Source organism: Tachyglossus aculeatus, chromosome 5 (assembly GCF_015852505.1).
Source record: "Tachyglossus aculeatus isolate mTacAcu1 chromosome 5, mTacAcu1.pri, whole genome shotgun sequence".
Lineage (NCBI taxonomy): Eukaryota > Metazoa > Chordata > Mammalia > Monotremata > Tachyglossidae > Tachyglossus > Tachyglossus aculeatus.
This window is the reverse complement of record NC_052070.1, coordinates 56,035,039-56,054,045: the sequence shown is the minus strand read 5'-3', so window position 1 is coordinate 56,054,045 and position 19,007 is coordinate 56,035,039. Positions and strand designations below refer to the sequence as shown.

The 19,007-nt window shown below is 45.6% G+C and overlaps 1 protein-coding gene across 1 annotated transcript in view; it reads right to left on the bottom strand.

Moving 5' to 3' along the window:
- Positions 1-18,596, bottom strand: part of ACTL8 (actin like 8) — a 67,123-nt gene extending 48,527 nt beyond the window's left edge. Inside the window, exon 1 of the mRNA XM_038747396.1 lies at positions 18,585-18,596. The gene's annotated coding sequence lies outside the window, so the exon portion shown is untranslated. The remainder of the gene's footprint in view (positions 1-18,584) is intronic.
- Positions 18,597-19,007: the final 411 nt, after the last annotated feature.

The following is a 19,007-nucleotide window of genomic DNA, read 5'->3' as shown; positions in this document are numbered from 1 at the left end:
TGAGTGGAAACAAAAGTCGAAGCTGGGAGGGATGGGGCTCCTTTGCCAGGTTTCAAGCTGCCCATGAGAAAGTTTAAGGGCTAGTTAACCACTCAGCAAAGACCAAAGGTGATTTTACTGCACGAAGGAGGAACGTGTGCTGATGCTTCTTCAGTCTCAAGCCAAAACAAGCATCACCTGGTGGCCCTGGCTCCCTCTGTCCTGGGACCTGAGCAAAGGTTGTCTCTGGAGCTTCTGAGTGACAGCAGTGAAAAGGCAGGGGGATTGTTGGGGATGTGAAAAGCTATTTTTTTAAATAAATAACTGGCATTTGTTAAACACCTACTAGCTAAAGTACCATGGGCTGAGGTAGATACAAAATAATCAGAGAAGCAGTTGGGCCTAGGGGAAAGAGCACAGGTCTGGGATTCAGGGGATCCAGGTTCTAATTCCAGCTCTGCCATGTACAAGCTGGGTCACCTTGGGCAAGTCACAACTTCTCTGCATCTCAGTTACCTCATCTGTAAAATGGGGACTAAGACTGTGAGCCCCATGCGGAACATGGATTCATTCATTTATTCAATCATATTTGAGCACTTACTGTGTGCAGAGTACTGTACTAAGCACTTGGGAAATACAAGTTGGCAACATATAGAGATGGTCCCTACCCAACGATGGGCTCATGGTCTAGAAGGGGGAGACAGACAACAAAACAAAACATGTGGACAGGTGTCAAGTCATCAGAACAAATAGAATTAAAGCTAAATGCACATCATTAACAAAATAAATAGAATAGTAGACATGTACAAGTAAAATAGAGTAATAAATCTGTACAAACATATATACAGGTGCTGTGGGGAGGGGCAGGAGGTAGGGTGGGGGGGATGGGAAGGAGGAGAGGAAAAAGGGGGCTCAGTCTAGGAAGGCCTCTTGGAGGAGGTGAGCTCTCAGTAGGGCTTTGAAGGGAGGAAGAGAGCTAGCTTGGCAGATGTGTGGAGGGGGGGCATTCCAGGCAAGAACAAGGTACGGTAAGGAGGTTGGCGGCAGACGAGTGGAGGGTGCGGACTGGGCTGTAGAAGCAGAGAAGGGAGGTGAGGTAGGAGGGGGTGAGGTGCTGGACAGCCTTGAAGCTGAGAGTGAGGAGTTTTTGCTTGGTTGGTTGGCTTGTGTCCAACATGATTAGCTGGTATTTATCCTAGAGCTAAGTACAGTGCTTGGCCCATAGTAAGTGCTTAACAAATACCTCTAAAAAAATAAGATCAGAAAGAGACCCTGTTTTACATGGGGCTCACAGTCTAAGGGAAAGGGAAAACAGCTAAAGAATCCCCATTTTATAAGTGAGGAAACAAAAGCTCAGAGAAGAGACCAGAATGACCAATGATCAATGGAAGTGACCAGTAAGGAGCAGCATGGCCTAGTTGAAAGAGCACGGGCCTGGGACTCAGTAGACCTGAGTTCTAATCTTAGCTCTGCCATTTCCTTGATATGTGACTTTGGGATTAAATCCTACTTCTTTCATTCAGTTATATATATTGAGCACGTACTGTATGCAGAGCACTGTTCTAAGTGCTTGGGAGAATACAATAATGAACAGACACATTCCCTGCCCAAAGTAAGCTTACAGTCTAGAGGGGGAGAGACTCCCTTTCACTCAGACTGTGAGCTCCATGTGGAACAGAGACTGTGTCCAACCTAATAAACTTGTATGTACCCCAGTGCTTAGAACAGTGCTGGACACATAGTAAGCACTTAAACTTCATTAAGAAAAAAGTGACCTGCCCAAGATTCCACAGCAGGCCAGTGACCAAGCTGGAACTGGTAGAACCCGTATTATCTGACTTCCAGAATTATGCTGGAAGCAGACTGGGTCAGTGGAAAGAGCACAGGCTTTGGAGTCAGAGGTCATGGGTTCAAATCCTGTTCTGCCAATTGTAGGCTGTGTGACTTCGGCCAAGTCACTTAACTTCTCTGTGCCTCAGTTACCTCATCTGTAAAAATGGGGATTAAGACTGTGAGCCCCTCATGGGACAACCTGATCACCTTGTAACCTCCCCAGTGCTTAGAACAGTGCTTTGCACATAGCGCTTAATAAATGCCATCATCATCACGCTCTTTCCATTAGGCCACCCTGCCTCCCTGATTGCTTAGCCAGTTCGACCTTTCTACGTAGCTAAGAGGCCAGCTTAGCTCACCGTTATGGTCATAGCATGAAAAGGAATCCAATTCAGGTCCGCAGTACTGAGACCTTGTGCTTGGGAGATCTGGAAGCTAGTTGAGGAAAAAGTGAACTAGCTCAGGGTAATTCAAATGTGATTTCAAAATTCAAACCCCGTTAAAAATGTAGGATGAGCCCTCAATTGCGGCAAGAAGCCTGCTAAAAGCCCAGAGCTACAGTGCTGCAAAATGTCACCAGAGCCATAATGGATAGATTAAGGCCCATTTGGTTCTAAAGTACGTTACATTTCCCTGAGAAATTTCTACACCGCAGCGAGGAATCCGACAGTTCAAAGAAGAGGCGGGTGGGTGGATGGAGATTTCAGAAATGTTTTAAAATTTTTTTAAAAAAAAATTGGAACCCACTCTCCCATCCTTTCTTTCTGTGGCATTGACGGCCCCCCACAATGCAGAGATCTGTCATCTGTAGGAAGAGGTGGAGGCATAAGTCAACAGCATAATGCGGAACGTTGTGGGCAAGGACTGCGTCTGCTGCATTGTTGTATTCTCCCAGTGCTCTGCACACAGTAAGCAGTAATACGATTGATTGAAAACTGTGTTCTGGCCTCCAAACCCAGAGTTAGGTAAAGGGTTTGATCATTCAAGGGTATTTATTAAGTGCCAAGCATTTTACTAAGCACTAGGAAGAATTTGATACAGAAGATATGATCCCTCTGCTCTTACAAAGCTTGCAATGTAATGGAGGAGCTTAATTAAATGTTCTTTGGTTCTACTATTTCACCTGAGTTTCAAAATGAACCTGGGTGAGGAGAAAGGGGTAACAGCAGATGTTTGTGTTCATTTTGTAGCAATCGCTGAGAAGCAGTGTGGTCTAATGAATATAGCAAGGATCTTGAAGTCAGAAGGACCTGATCTCTGTTCCTGGTCCTGCCGCTTGTCTGCTGTGTGATGTTGGGCCAGTCATTTAACTTCTCTGTGCCTCAGTCATCTCTTCTGTACAACAAGGATTTACTGCTCACCCAAAGCAGGTTCGCTGTTTTATTGTATTCTCCCAAGAGCTCAATAGAGTGCTCTGCTCACAGTAAGCACTCAATATACGATGGATTTATTGGAGTGTTGCCCTTGGTGAACTGCAGCCTCGCAGATCACCAGAGGATTGCTCAGAACAGAGACTTCAGGAGCCTTTTGACACTTATGCATCAGAACAAAAAAAATGCACCAATCAAGCAGGGGTATTTATGAAACAGCCACTCATAATTACAACATTACTATAATGCTTGCTATAAGCCAAGCACTGGAGTATGTAGATGGCTATATACCTTATCTCTCTAGGGGCTCACAATCCACATCATCCCCATTTTAGAGATGAGGAAACAGACCCAGAGCAGAAAGCAGCGCAACCTAGTAGAAAGAGCCCAGGACCAGGGGCCAGGTGACCTGCATTCTAGTCTCAGATCCACCACTTACCTGCTGTGCGACCTTGAGTGATTCAGCTAATTTCTCTGAGCCTCAGCTATCTCATCTGCAAAATGGGGATTCAAAACTTTGTTCTCCCTCCCCACTAGACTGTGAGTCCCAGGTGGGACAGTGACAGCATCCAACCTGAATATCTTCCATCTACTCCAGTGCTTAGTTCAATGCTTGCAAATAGTAACCACACAAATACCAGAGTTATTAGGGTAAGCAACTTGCAAAAAGTCACAGAACAGCAAGTGGTAAAGGAATTGGAGGTCTAGAACCCAGGTCTCCTGACTACGAGATGCATATTGTATAGACTTCACCTGAAGTCAACTACTGCATTCTAAGCCCCATATTTGTGTTGGCATTTGCTTCTATAAGAGCCAGAGGTTTCTCAAACGATTTTAGAGACACGGGTTATAGGTGTGAAAATACGATAATTGCTATTTTGTAAGTGCCAGTTTCATGAACTTTTTCTGGGCAGGATTTTCCTATCTAGAGATTCTCTGGGAGCTGTGGAGGAAGTCAGGGGAAATGAATCCAATGATCAAGTTCAATAGACTCCTCAAATTAGTTTTCTTTGGAAACCAAAAGCAGGACCAGAGGTCAGCCAGCTAGCAAAATTAAATTAAAGAAACAATCTACAGAAAGAAAAACAAGTTCCCACTTAGAATGATTCCAATGTCTTTGCACTTACAGAATGCCTTTCATGTAAGCATCTCAAAACGCTCGGCTAATTATTGTAAATTAACCGCCACCAACACCCCTCAAGGAGACCCAGCCACTCTGAAGAACAGAGGAGCAGGGAGAGGTGGAGAAATAGGGAACTGAGGAGGACACATTCATCATCTAAGACCTGAGATGTAGTCAGTGGACAGGGAGGTATGATGCTAGACTTCTAGGCTGTTCTGGTTAGGTCTACGCAGAATTCCTGGTCCCTTGGCCACCCACCCCAATTCTTTGCTCCTTTCATCTTTCTAACTGCCTCAAGTCTGCAACGTCCTACCCTTTCTTGCCCCCCAGGTTTTCTCCCTTCCAAGAAGCTGTCTTGTCTTCCCTCAACACCCTGAAAATCAGCCCTTAGAACCAAGAGGCCCCGATCTAAGTCACATATTTCCTAGTATCTGCCGGAAAAGTAATTTTATGTTGGTTTGTCTCCCCTGATAGGTACTAATGGTGGTATTTGTTGAGCATTTACTAGAAGCAGCAGCGTGGCTCAGTGAAAAGAGAATGGGCTTTGGACTCAGAAGTCAAGGGTTCAAATCCCAGCTCCGCAAACTGTCAGCTGTGTGACTTTGGTCAAGTCACTTCACTTCTCTGTGCCTCAGTTACCTCATCTGTAAAATGGGGATTAAAATTGTGAGCCCCCTGTGGGACAACCTGATCACCTTGTAACCTCCCCAGCGCTTAGAACAGTGCTTTGCACATAGTAAGCACTTAAATACCATCATTATTATTATTATTATCAAGTTCTACACTAAATGCTGAGGTAGAACACATCAAACACAACCCCTGACCTACATGAGGCTAATGGGAAAAACAGCTCATTTTTCCCTCATTTTCACAGATGAGCAATCTGAGGCCCAGAGAAGTTGTGACTGTTTTCAAAAAATGGTATTTGTTAAGAGCTGACTATTTATCATGCACTGGGATAGATTCAAGTTAATGAGATCAGCTATAATCTCTGTCCACCATGGGGCTCATTCACAGTCAAAATAGGAGGGAGAATGGACTTGCCCAAGGTCACATGGTTGGCAAGGGGCAGACCTGGGAATATGAGCTAGAGAGTAACTTTACTATTTGGTAGGCTCCCAAGCACCTTGTGCCAGGCTCAGCGCTCAGTTAGTGCCTGGGTGGCCATCCATGGCACTCAATTTTTTAAAAAAATTTTATAATGCTATGTATTAAGCACTGACAATGTCCTAGGCTCTGTTCTAAATGTTGAGGTAAATACAAGATAATTGGGTTGAACATAGTCCCTGTCCCACACAGTGCTGACAGTCTTACAGATGAGGTAACAGACATAGAGAAGTGAAGTGACTTGCCCAAGGTCACATGGCAGACAGGTGGAGATTAGAACCCACGACCTATTACTCTATTTTACTTGCACATACTTATTGTATTTATTTTATTTTGTTAATATGTTTTGTTCTCTGTCTCCCCCTTCTAGACTGTGAGCCCACTGTTGGGTAGGGACCGTCTCTATATGTTGCCAACTTGTACTTCCCAAGCGCTTAGTACAGTGCTCTGCACACAGTAAGTGCTCAATAAATACGATTGATAGATTGACCTGACTCTCACACCCATGCTCTAACCACTAGACCACACTGCTTCTCTAGTTCACCGGCCCCAAGATGCCCAGGGTGCCACAAGAGTCACACCAGCCTGCAATGCACTGTGATATTGATGATAACAACAATAATAATAGTATTTGTTAAACACTTACTCTGTGCTATGCACCGTACTAAAAGCTAGAGTAGATACAAGATAATCTGGTCCCACATGAGGCTTCCAGCCTCAGCAGGAGGAAGAAGAGGTACTGAGTCCCCATTTTCCAGTTGAGGGAACTGAGGCACAGAAAAGTTAAATGACTTGCCCAAGGTCACACACTCGTTATGTGGTGGAGCCAGGATTACTACCCAGGTCCTCTGACTCTGAGGTCCATGCTCTTTCCTCTAGGCCACGCTAATGTTAAACATTGCAGCAACATGGTTGAGGGGAAAGAGTATCATTTCATGTGATTGACTGGTGACAAGACAACCTCAATTACAATGTTTTTCATTAAATCAATGTCACTGGAATTCCGCCCACACGTAGAACATTTCATTGAGAGACCCTAGCGCCTGCCTCTCAAATGCTCCAGAGTCACTGTCTTCCTCGGCCCACTGAATCCCGGCAGTGGGAAGCACCAAATATAACAAAACACCAGACAGATAGGTATCTGGGGCCTTATAATAATATCAATAATAGTGATAGTACTTGTTAAGCACTTACTATGTGCCAGGCAGTGTACTAAGTGCTAGGGTAGATACAAGATACAAGGATTTGAACACAATCCCTGTCCCACATGGGGCTCTCAGTCTTAATCCCCATTTTCCAGATGAGGGAACTGAGGCACAGAGAAGTTAAGTGACTTGCTCAAAGTCGCACATCAGACAAGTAGCATAGCCAGGATTAGAACCTAAGTCCTCTGATTCCCGGGCCCATGCATCTTCCACTAGGCCACACTGCTTCCCGTGCTATTTGCTGAGTACTTACTATGCCCAAAGTACTATACTAAGTGCTGAGATAGATACAAGATGATTAGGTCAGACAGTTTCTCTCTCACATGGAACTCACAGTCTAAGGGGGAGGGAGAACAGGTATTGAATCCCCAGTTAACAGAAGAGGAGGCCGAGGCACTGAGAAGTGAGTTGATCACGGTCACACAGCGGGCAGGGGGTAGAGCTGGGATTAGAACCCAGGTGCCCTGTTTTTCAGTCCCTGGCTCTTGCCACTAGGCCACACTACTCCCAACTGAAAACTGGACCACCCACTATAAACCAGATGGCCAGTTTAGTCAGCACTCAATATACACAGCCTAAGCCTATGGCAAGAATACATCTGGACCACTTCCGTGGGCAAGTTTAGACGGTGTAAAATAACTAGAGGGCAAAGGTCGCGATCCCTTAACCTGCTTGTTCAGTGCTGGGTATATGTGAGCCCTCGGTGCTTAGGAGATGGGGAAGCGCATCGTAAACAAATGCTGCTGCCAGGTTTGAGATCTTCCACGCTCAATCACCCTGAATGACTCTCTCCCCTACTCACTCCCTCCCTGCTCTGCTTTGGTATTTCATCTATAATTTGGTTTCTAAACAGCTCTCTCTGTTAAGGACAAACATCCCTGTCCAGTCATCAATTATCACAATCTACAGCCTGGATTTCTGGAGATCTTGTTATATCCTCAGGACACCTGGGAGGCAGGAAACATAGGGACTTGTCCAAGGTCACACAACAGAAGCTTAACTTTTCTGTGCCTCAGTTACCTCATCTGTAAAATGGGGATTAAGACTGTGAGCCCCCCATGGGACAACTTTATCACCTTGTAACCTCCCCAGCACTTAGAACAGTGCTTTGCACATAGTAGGAGCTTAATAAATGCCATCATTAAGCCAGGATTAGAATTCAGGTCCTCCGAATCCCAGGCCTGCACTCTTTCCACTAGGCCACACTTCTCCCCACTCCCCCTTTTCTTTTTTAAATTCTCTCCCCATCCTTTTCCTTGAACAGGAGAAAAGCGGGGATTGGGAATTTTTTTTTGAAATCTATGTTCTCCTGACCTTCAGAAACCACTCCAGAGCCACGTCCTTCTGCCCCATCATCCTAGAGAAAGTCTTCAGCTCAATCAGGGGCCTCACCGGCATACTATTGTTTCCTGGAATCTGAGCCAACATTTTGAAACAGGCAAAGAGTACCCGCATTATCTCATCACACTTAGACTCCAATCCATTCAATAAGTCAACCTGGATAAAAGCTTCATGGCTGCTGGTTCTCTTCAGTGGTATTTTGCATTCAACCACTTCCCCTCTCCTGGAAGCGGAGAGCTTAGAAATTCAAGTGATAGCTCAGGGTTGCCAATGGCAGCCACAGATTAAAAGGCACAAGAGGCAGTGACCCTCTCAGGGCAAGGGCAAGTGGGGAAACGGAAGGAGGGAGGGTAACCATTTAGACTTGATGAACATCTCCTGCACAAGGTCCAACTTGAAGTGGGAATCAAGCTCTGAAGGGAAAAGCCTCAGGAAGTAGGAAATTTTAAGCCACCAAGCAACACGGACTAGTGGTACAGCACAGGGCTGGGAATCAGAAGAACCTGGCTTCTAACCCTGGCTCTGCTAGTTGTCCGCTGTGTGATCTCGGTCAAGTCACTTACCTTTTCTTTGACTCAGTTGCCTATCTGTAAAATGGGGATTAAGACTGTGAGCCCCATGTGGGTTGTGGACTGTGTTCAATCTGATTAGCTTGTACCTACCCCAGCGCTTAGTACAGTGCCTGGCACATAAGGGCTTGAATACCAAATAAAAAAAAAAAAAAAAAAAAAAGAATCCAGCTTTCTAGCTCTCAAGCCAACCTGGGAGTCAGGTACAGAATAAGATTTGTCCTGGATGTGGTATGGCCACTGTTCTTAAGCATGATGGAAGGTAGATCAGAGGATGTGCCTTATATAACCGCATCCTGCTTCCCAACTCTAATCGGTCGGTCCATGGTATTTATTGATCGTTTCCTGTGTGCAGAGCACTGTGCTAAGGTTTCGGGAGGGTACAATGCAGCAGGATTAGCAAACACGTTCCCCAGCCCTTCTCTCCAACAGCGCCTGGAGTCAGTCAGTCCTATTTATTGAACACTTATGGTGTGCAGAGCACTGTACTAAGCATTTGGGAGAGCACAATTTAAAAAATGATAAGTGCTTGGGAGAATACAATAGAACAATAAGTGCTTAGTACAGTGCTCTGCACACAGTAAGCTCTCAGCCCTAATAAAAGCTCACCTCCTCCAGGAGGCTTTCCCAGACTAAGCCCCCCACTTTCCTCTGCTCCTCCTCCCCACCTATCGCCCTGACTCCCTCCCTCTGCTCTGCCCCATCGCACAAATACATCTGTACATATTTATTATTCATTCTAGATTGTGAGCCCACTGTTGGGTAGGGACCGTTTCTATATGTTGCCAACTTGTACTTCCCAAGTGCTTAGTACAGTGCTCTGCACACAGTAAGTGCTCAATACGATTGAATGAATGAATTTTATTAATGATGTGTATATATCTATAATTCTGTTTATCTATTTTGATGCTATTGATGGCTGTCTCCATGTTTTGTTGTCTGTCTCCCCACTTCTAGACTGTGAGCTAGTTGTTGGGTAGGGATTGTCTCTCTCTGTCGCCAAATTGTACTTTTCAAGTGCTTAGTATAGTGCTTTGCACACAGTAAATACAATTGAATGAATGAATATACAGAGGGGGAGCTCCAAGCAACTCTGACAAGATGACAGTGACAGAGAAATGGAACAAGTTCATAAAGTAAAATTTAGGAGAAGGTGGAGGAATGAGCGACTAGGAACAAGCATGAGCGTGCCAGACCAGAGTTGATTATTGTGGTATTTGTTAAGCACTTACAATGTGCCAAACACCAAGCATCGTTCTAAGCTCTGGGGTAGAGACAGGTGGGACACAGTCCCTGTTCCAACTGGGACTCATAGTCCACCTATCAATCGTATTTATTGAATGCTTACTGTGTGCAGAGCACTGTACTAAGCACTTGGGAAGTACAAGTTGGCAACATAGGGAGGACAGATTCTCAATCCCTATTTTCCAGTTGAGGCAACTGAGGCAGTGAGAAGTTAAATGATGTCCCCAAGGTCACACATCAGGCACTTGGCGAAACTGTGATTAGAACCCAGGTCCTCTGATTTCTAAACTGAGTTCTTTCCCTTAGGCCACACTGATTCATCTAGATTATAAGCTCATCCTCTTGACCATATGCTCGTTGTAGGCAGGGAATGTCTGTCTATTATTGCACTGTACTCTCCCAAGTGCTTAGTACTGTACCCTCAATAAGTAAGTTTGAATGAATGAATGAGTTAAGGGTTCAAATTGGGCCACAAGATAAATACGAAGGAGTAACATTTTTCAGGAGTTTCACAGCCAGCGGTATGTCTTGGGGGCTCAGGAGAGTTCGGCTCTCCATTTTGATGTGGAGAACTGAAGAGGCTGCAGAGCAGAGATGTAAGGAAAATCATTCAGCGGTTTGAAAATTGGATTCTGTTTAGAAAAGCTAAAAGAACTGGAATTTGCTTTCAGCCTGAAAGAGACAAAGGAAATAATAAAAACGTTTCTATTTGTATAAAGAGGCACTGGCTGAATTTCAGTAAAGCTGTTATATGGGACTTCCATGCTGTTTAACTTGGTGGACAGCTGTCACTCATTTTTGTAAATGCTCATTTGAATGCAATGCAGAACAAAGTCCAGCAGCCAAAGTGCATTGCAATGCACCGCTGCAATGGGGGAGGGGAGAAGGATAGAACAAAAACTTAGACCTGGATTTCAGCACATCCTGTGTCCCTAATCGAAAATGAGCAGAAGAGTCCAGTTGGACACAGGTATGATTGGATCTTGACCATTTCACTCCACTGCTAGATGCTGCTACTTCTTTCAAGATTAGCCACCCCCTCTTCCCCCCACACTTTTTTTTAAATGGTGTTTAAATGCCTACTATATGCCAGGCACTGTACTAAGAGTAGACACAGTCCATATCCCAAATGGGCTCACAGTCTTAATCCCCACAGTCTTAATCATTCATTCAATTGTATTTATTGAGCACTTACTGCACGCATAGCACTGCACTAATCCCCATTTCACAGATGAGGTTCAGAGAAGTTAAGTGACTTGCCCAGGGTTACGTAGAAGACAAGTGGCAGAGCCAGGACTAGAACTAAAGTACTCAACTCCCAATCCCAGGCTCTCCTCAAGCTGCTATTTAGCTAGAAACAAGGGGGCAACTGAGGAAAATGCTAAGCACTGAGAAACTATCATGGTCCTCCACAATTTTGTCTTGTTTTATGCTGCAGGGTCATCTCCAACCCATAAGGTTGCCCTGGACACATGTCTCCCAGAATGCCCACCTCCATCTGCAGTCATTCTGGTAGTGTAGACAGAGTTTTCTTGGTAAAAATGTGGACGTGGTTTACCATTGCCTCCTTCCACACAGTAACCATGAAACTCCTCCCTCGACTCTCTCCCATGTCACTACTGCCCAGCAGAGGTGAGTTTTGACTTGTAGTTGATTGCCTTCCACTCACTAGCCACTGCCCAAGCTAGAGGATATGCCTCTTCTTGACTCTCCCTCCCATAGTCAAGACCGGTAGAGTACTGGGAACTCTCGAGGTGCGACCCTGAGAGGGGCTTCGACAATCACTCAGTCAAATACTGATAGGGAAAAAAAAAAAATCACTGCTTTTAAGACCCAGGACCAAATCACTTAAGTCTGAATTACAGTGATTGGTCAGAAGGGAGCTTAGTTCAAGAGGGTGCTGGTGATGGAGAGGTTATATGACAGATTTCTGTCACTCCCTAAAACTACCAACGTAAACAGAGATTGACGGGGTTACGATGGGCATGGGAAGTAGGGCAGTAGGGTTCCTGGAAGGTTTGGGGTGGACGAGCCAGGACATGACCACCTGAGCCAGAATTCGGAGGGCAGAGAGAAGGCTTTAATAACAATAATTGTATTTATTTAGTGCTTACTATGTGCCAGGCACCGTACTAAGCACTGGAGTAGATCAAGGTGATTGGGTTGGACATAGTCCCCGTCCCACATGGGGCTCACAGTCTTAATCCCCATTTTACAGAAGAGGTTACTGAGTCACAGAGAAATGACTTATCCAAAGTCACACAGCAGATAAGTGGGGGAGCCGGGATTAGAACCCAAGTCCTTCTGACTCCTAAGCCTCTGAAGGCCTGTGCTCTACTAACTAGGCCATGCTGTTTCTCTGCTTTAGCAGAGACAGATCAGGAGAGAGCTCATGGGAGGAAGGAGACAGGTGATAGAAGGATGAGTAGGGGTCAGGAAGAGAGAAATGGCAAGGAAATAGAGCTCGTGGATTTACTTCAACAGCAGTGAGATAAGGCAGCTTGTCAGTGCACAAACTAGAAGAGTCCTGACGTGAATCTCGAACACTCACTATCTCCCCCAAATATAGGTGTCTGGACTCATTTCCTGAGGGAAATGCACAAAAGCTTACTGGCCCGAGTCATTTCCCCACCCCAGTTTGCCCATCTCTGCACCACCTACTTCAGGATTGGGGCTGCCCAGGAGACCGCTCAAGAATGAAAACTCCCACTAATGAATTAGAAAAATGTAATCAGCCTAATTACGAAAACTTCTTTAACAAGCAGAATGATTTGTGAGCGACCTCAGAGCCGTCCCTACGGAAGAGAAATCACAGTGGATTCTCTGGTGCCAATGGCAGAAAAAGGGGCTCTCTGCAATTAGGATGCTATTCTCCCAGGGAAGGAGCCCCAGAAGCCGCTTTTCATTGTCAGACGGGTCCACCCTGGCACGTTTTTCGGAGATAAGAAAGGGCCAACAGTGTGTTCCAAACAGCTGGGCACTGGGCTCATCAATAGCGCTGGAGACTGGTACCAGCTGGCACAGACTCCACCTTTGCCAGGATCACAGCTGCAGAGTAGGATCCAGAGCCCCGCCTTGCCAACCTCACTTCTGCTTGATCCATCCTGCTTCTTGGGGTGCCTTGAGAAAACTGGATGCTAGAAAGCTGGCTTGCAGGGCACCAGGAGAAGCAAGTCAGTTAATAATAATAATGATGGCATTTATTAAGCACTTACTATTTGCAAAGCACTGTTCTAAGCACTGGGGAGGTTACAAGGTGATCAGGTTGTCCCACCGGGGTGGGAGAGGGGTTACAGTTTTCATACTCACTTTACAGATGAGAGAACTGAGGCACAGAGAAGTTAAGTAACTTGCCCAAAGTCACACAGCGGACAATTGGCGGAGCCAGGATTTGAACCCATGACCTCTGACTCCAAAGCCCGGGCTTTTTCCACTGAGCCACGAGTAAATCATATTTATTGAGCACTTACTGTGTGCAGAACACTGTGTTAAGTGCCTGGGAGAGTAAAGCCACATAACAGATATTCCCTGCACACAAAAGAAAAAAAAAAACTGATGGCATTTATTAAGCGCTTACTATGTGCAAAGCACTGTTCTAAGCGCTGGGGAGGTTACAAGGTGATCAGATTGTCTCACGGGGGGGGTCCCCATTTTACAGATGAGGTAACTGAGGCACAGAGAAGTGAAGTGACTTGCCCAAAGTCACACAGCTGACAATTGGTGGAGCCGGGATTTGAACCCATGACTTTTGACTCCAAAGTCCGTGCTCTTTCCATTGAGCCACTCTGCTTCTCTAAGCAACCTTACAGTCTAGAGGGTGAGACATTAATATAAGTAAATAAATTAAGGATATGTACATAAGTGCTGTGGGGCCAGGAGCCGGGGCGGTGGATGAATAAAGGGAGCAGAAGAAAAGGAAAAGAGGGCTTAGTCAGGGAAGGCCTCTAGGAGGTGATGTGCCTTCAATATGGCTTTGTAGGGGGAAAGAGGGCATTCCAGGAGGGAAGACATTCCAGGCCAGAGGCAGAATGTGGGCGAGAGGCCAGCAGCGAGATAGATGACATCAAGATACAAGGAGAAGGTTAACACTCAAGGAGTCCTGTGGTGGTAGGTCCAGGGAGTCTTGCTCACCAGGCAGCCCGAGAGATTATCAAAGATTTGGGGCCCAAGCTAACTGTCCTATTGATAATGGGGTAGGAACATCTTAGGGGGGGTAGAGGGAGGAGGGCAATTTCTCTCTAAAGAATAAGGACACTCCAGCCTTTGTATCATTGTGGGCAGGGAATGTGTTTGTTTACTGTTATATTGTACTCTCCCAAATGCTTAGAACAGTGCTTTGCAGACAGTAAGCCCTCAATAAAATGCAATTGAATAAGTTGAATATCACTCTTTCTCTGTATTCCCTTTTAGACTGTGAGCCCACTGTTGGGTAGGGACTGTCTCTATATGTTGCCAACTTGTACTTCCCAAGCGCTTAGTACAGTGCTCTGCAAGAGTAAGCGCTCAATACAATTGAATAAATGAATGAATGCTCTGCACACGCCCAACACTCACTAAATACTGTTGATTGGGGCTGCTAGAACTGGAGACAGCTGTGTCTTGCTCTCAGTCTGTCTCCCCTCCATCCTTGCTCAATTCTCTTTTCTGGCTGGCATCCCCTCCCTCTTTGTATCTGACAGACCAATCAATCATATTTATTGAGCACTTACTACAGAGAAGCAGAGTGGCTTAGTGTGGAAAGAACAAGGACTTGGGAGTCAGAGATAATGGGTTATTGATGATGACTGATGATGATTCATTCAATCATATTTATTGAGCGCTTACTGTGTGCAGAGCACTGTACTAAGCGTTTGGGAAGTACAAGTTCGCAACATATAGAGACAGTCCCTACCCAACAGTGGGCTCACAGTCTAATAGGGGGAGACAGACAACAAAACAAAACATATTAACAAAATAAAATAGAATAAATATGTACAAATAAAATAGAGTAATAAATACGTACAAACATATATACAGGTGCTGTGGGGAGGGGAAGGACGTAAGGTGGAGAGGGGGAGGAAGGGGAAAGGAAGGAGGGGGCTCAGTGTGGGAAGGCCTCCTGGGGGCGGTGAGCTCTCAGTAGGGCTTTGAAGGGAGGAAGAGAGCTAGCTACCAGATAATCTTGTTGGACATAGGTGGGATAAGCACTTAGTACAATGCTAGTCACTTAGTACAGTGCTCTGCACACAGTAAGTGCTCAATAAATATGATTGATTGAATGAGTAGCGTTTATTAATAATAATAATAATAATGGTATTTGTTAAGCACTTACTATGTGTAAAGCACTGTTCTAACCATTGTGGAGGGGATACAAGGTGATGAGTTTGTCCCACGGAGGGCTCACAGTCTTAATCCCCATTTTACAGATGAGGTAACTGAGGCATAGAGAAGTTAAGTGACTTGCCCAACATCACACAGTTAAATGCTTAAATGCCATCATTATTACTCTCCCTGGGAATGCCTTCCTGCTTCTCAATGGCAGAGAAATAAATCTACCCATTCTCTTGTGCTACTCACCCAAGCACTTAGAACAGTGCTCTGCACACGATAAGTGCTCAGTACATGCCATCGGTTGTTTTCTAAGTGGAGAATGAGGGGGACCAGAGAGTCAGTCAGTTATTTGCATGCTTATTGTGTGCAGAGCACTGAACTAAGCACTTGGGAGAATATAATATAACAACATAATAGACTCAGTCCCTGCAGAGAAGAAAGAAGAGAGTGTGAGTGGGTCAGAGGGTTGGGAGGGTAGGCCTCAGTGTGGAAAAAAAAAAACAAAAACCCAACAAAACTCTCAATCTGACCCCTTCCCCCACCACCCCAAACTGATTTTGAGGGAGCTCAATTCATAAAACCTCTGGAAACCAAAGTACCCAGTAATAAAACCAGTGTGTCTTTCTTCCTTCAATAAGGAACCAGGAAAGAGAATCCTCGCCATATTTTGATTTGCTTCAGTACCATTTCATGTGGCGGGGGAAGGAGACTATGGGGTGAGTGCAGTGTTAAGAATTAGTCTAATTCCATTTAGAATATCTCCACACACAAAAAAAAAAAATCGTTAAGTGTTGACATTTCCAGAACACGTGGGCAATTGTCTGAGGCCAGACTCCATCTCCCCAACACGGCAGTTATCTCCGAGTCAGGCTTCTACTCTGTATCCAATGCAAATTGAAAATTCTCTTCTGCTGAATTAATTTCAGGCAGGGAGCCAGTGTGGAAGATATAATATTAGCACATGTGGCGCCAAATCTCCGTAGTAATGGCCGAATTCAATTACTTCCCAATGCCGGTTGCCATTTGCTTATCTCTATGGAAGCGGTATAGCCTAGCGGAAAGAGCACTGACTTGGGAGACAAAGGACCTGGGTTCCAATCCCAGCTCCCACATGGGCCTGCTGTGTGATCTTGAGCAAATCACTTCATTTCTTCTGTGCCTCAGTTTTCTGATCTGTAAAATGGGGATTCAATATCTGTTCTCCATCCTAGTTTGTGAGCCCTATGTGGACATGGACTGTGTCCAATCTGATTAACTTGTCTCTACCCCATGCTTAGAACAGTGCTCAACACATATAAAGGACTTTAATGCCATAATTATTATTGTTATTATTATCTGCAGTGCTACTTCTTAATGACACTGAGCTCATTCCACCCTTAGGGCAGCCCAAATCGAGATCTTGCCAAATCTGGTTAGCAGGGGTAAAGTCAGGAATGAAGAGGGTGTTCCTAACTCCTCAAAGGAGAATGGAGGACCACATTGTGGATGCTCAGTAAAAGTCAGTCACAGAACAGTGTTAACGTACAACCTGGGGAACAATGTGGGTAGAGGTGCAGGGGAGCTAGTGGAGAAAGCATAGGCAACAGGGGACCCGAGTTTTAATCACAACTCTGCCATGTATCTGCTGTGTCACCTTGGGCAAATCAATTAAATTCTCTGTCTCAGTTTCCTCACCTACAAAATGGGGATTCAATATCTGATCCTCCTAGACTGCGAGTCCCATGTCAGTCAATCGTATTTATTGGGCACTTACTGTGTGCAGAGCACTGTACTAAGTACTTGGGAGAGTACAATACCATAACAGACATTTTCTGTCCACAAGGAGCTTACAGTCTAGAGGAAAAGAAAAATACATTACAGACAAGTATATAAGTGCTGTGGGGTTGAGGTGTGGGGGTGCGGATGAATAAAGGGAGCAGGTCGGGGTGACACAGAAGTGAGTGGGAGAAGAGGAAAAGAGGGCTTAGGGAAGATCTCTTGGAGATGTGTCTTTAATAAGGCTTTGTAAGGAGGAGAGTTATTGTCAGATATGAGGGAGGAATTCATTCAAGTTTACTGAGCACTTATCATGTAAGTTGTGATTATCTTGTACTCATTCATTTCATTCAATCATATTTGAGCACCTACTTTGTGCAGAGCACTGTACTAAGCACTTGGAAAATACAAATTAGCAACATATAGAGACGATCCCTACCAAATGGGCTCACAACCTAGAAGGGGGAGACAGACAACAAAACAAGTAGGTGTCAGTGTCATCAGGATAAATAGAATTATAGCTACATACACATCATTAATAGAGTAATAAATATGTGCAAATACACAAATGCTGTGGGGAGGGGAAGGGGGTATTGCAGAGGAAAAGGAGGGGGGCTCAGTCTGGGAAGGCCTCCTGGAGGAGGTGAACTCTCAGTATGGCTTTGAAGGGAGGAAGAGAGCTAGTTTAACAGATGTGTGGAGGGAGGGCATTCCAGGCCGGGGGAGGGCATGGGCCAGGGGTTGATGCTAGAACAGGAGAAAGTGAGGCACAGTGAGAAGGTTAGTGGCAGAGGAGTGGAGTGTGTGGGCTAGGCTGTAGAAGGAGAGAAGGCAGGTGAGGTAGGAGGGGGCAAGGTGGTAGAGAATTTTTAAGCTTTGTATGTATTTCAACACTCATTACAGTGTTTGGCATATAGTAAACACTGAAATACCACAGGTACTATTAATGTTATCATTAGGAGCTTCCAAAGCCTGAAGACACAGATCAGCTTATCAAAGAGTCCCTCATTCCAGCCTGTCCCTAAACCTGCCATAGAGCTCTCCACCCCAATCTCCCAGCCCAGGCCCTGTGGTAGAAGAGAGGGGACCCACTTTCCTTTCCCCTTCACTTCCCAACTCAGTCTGGATGCCCTCCCCCCAGAAGCACCATCAACTAGCACAAGCAATCGGATCAGGTGAAGGGCAAGGGGTTCTTGAATCCATCAGAAACCAAATTTGGATCAGTTCCTTCTGTAGCCGGCTACCCCCCGTGGAAGCTATCCCCACTTCTGCCACTCCCCAACTCAGGAAGGATCTGACACCCTTGGAGGGAAAAAGCAGTATTTCCACCTAAGGAAAAGGCAGGCTTGAAAACAACAGGGGAAGAGCACCCTAGGGGATGGAAAAGCAGGAGGACTCTACTTCTTCTGCCAGGTGGCCATACCACCGTGCAGAAGGCGTTTAATTTCCCCTCCGGGGTAGCCCCAGGGAGCCTTAATTAAATTTTCCCCGACAAAGGAGAGTAAGAAAGAGGATCCCAACGAGCTCCTTGCAACTAGGCAGCCTGACTCCCACCTGCTGGGCTCATTTAAAGGGAAAACTCATCCTGGCACAGTTGCGGACATCAATCAAGTGCAACTCCACCACTTCCACAACGCAGCATATGGATAACATTTGAGGACTGCTCCTCTTAAACGGCAGCTTCTCCGTGACCTGCACAACCTCTTTCGAGTGAAGAAAGGCAACAGGCCCGCGCAAAGCTTCTTACCTGCTGCAAAGCTCAGGCCGGACTCGAAGCCCACAAGCGACACTGCCCAGGTGTTCGCTTTTGAGCGGCACCGGGTTTTGAGGGAGGGGTCTGTCTTAAAGGGTCCCATGGGAAGGGGGGAAGCAAAGAAATTGTTTGAGGGGGGACCTCAGATACCCACCCTCAACCTTACGACAGGTAACGTGACTTCACTGAAGGTGGATGCAAGATCTGGGCAGGGCTCCTATCTGCCTCTTCTATTGAACTCTCCTGAGTGCTTTGTACAGTGATTCTAGACTGAGAGCCCATTGTTGAGTAGGGACCATCTCTATATGTTGCTGACTTGTACTTCCCAAGCACTTAGTACAGTGCTCTGCACACAGTAAGCACTCAATAAATATGATTGAATGAATGAATGCTCTGCACACGCCCGACACTCACTAA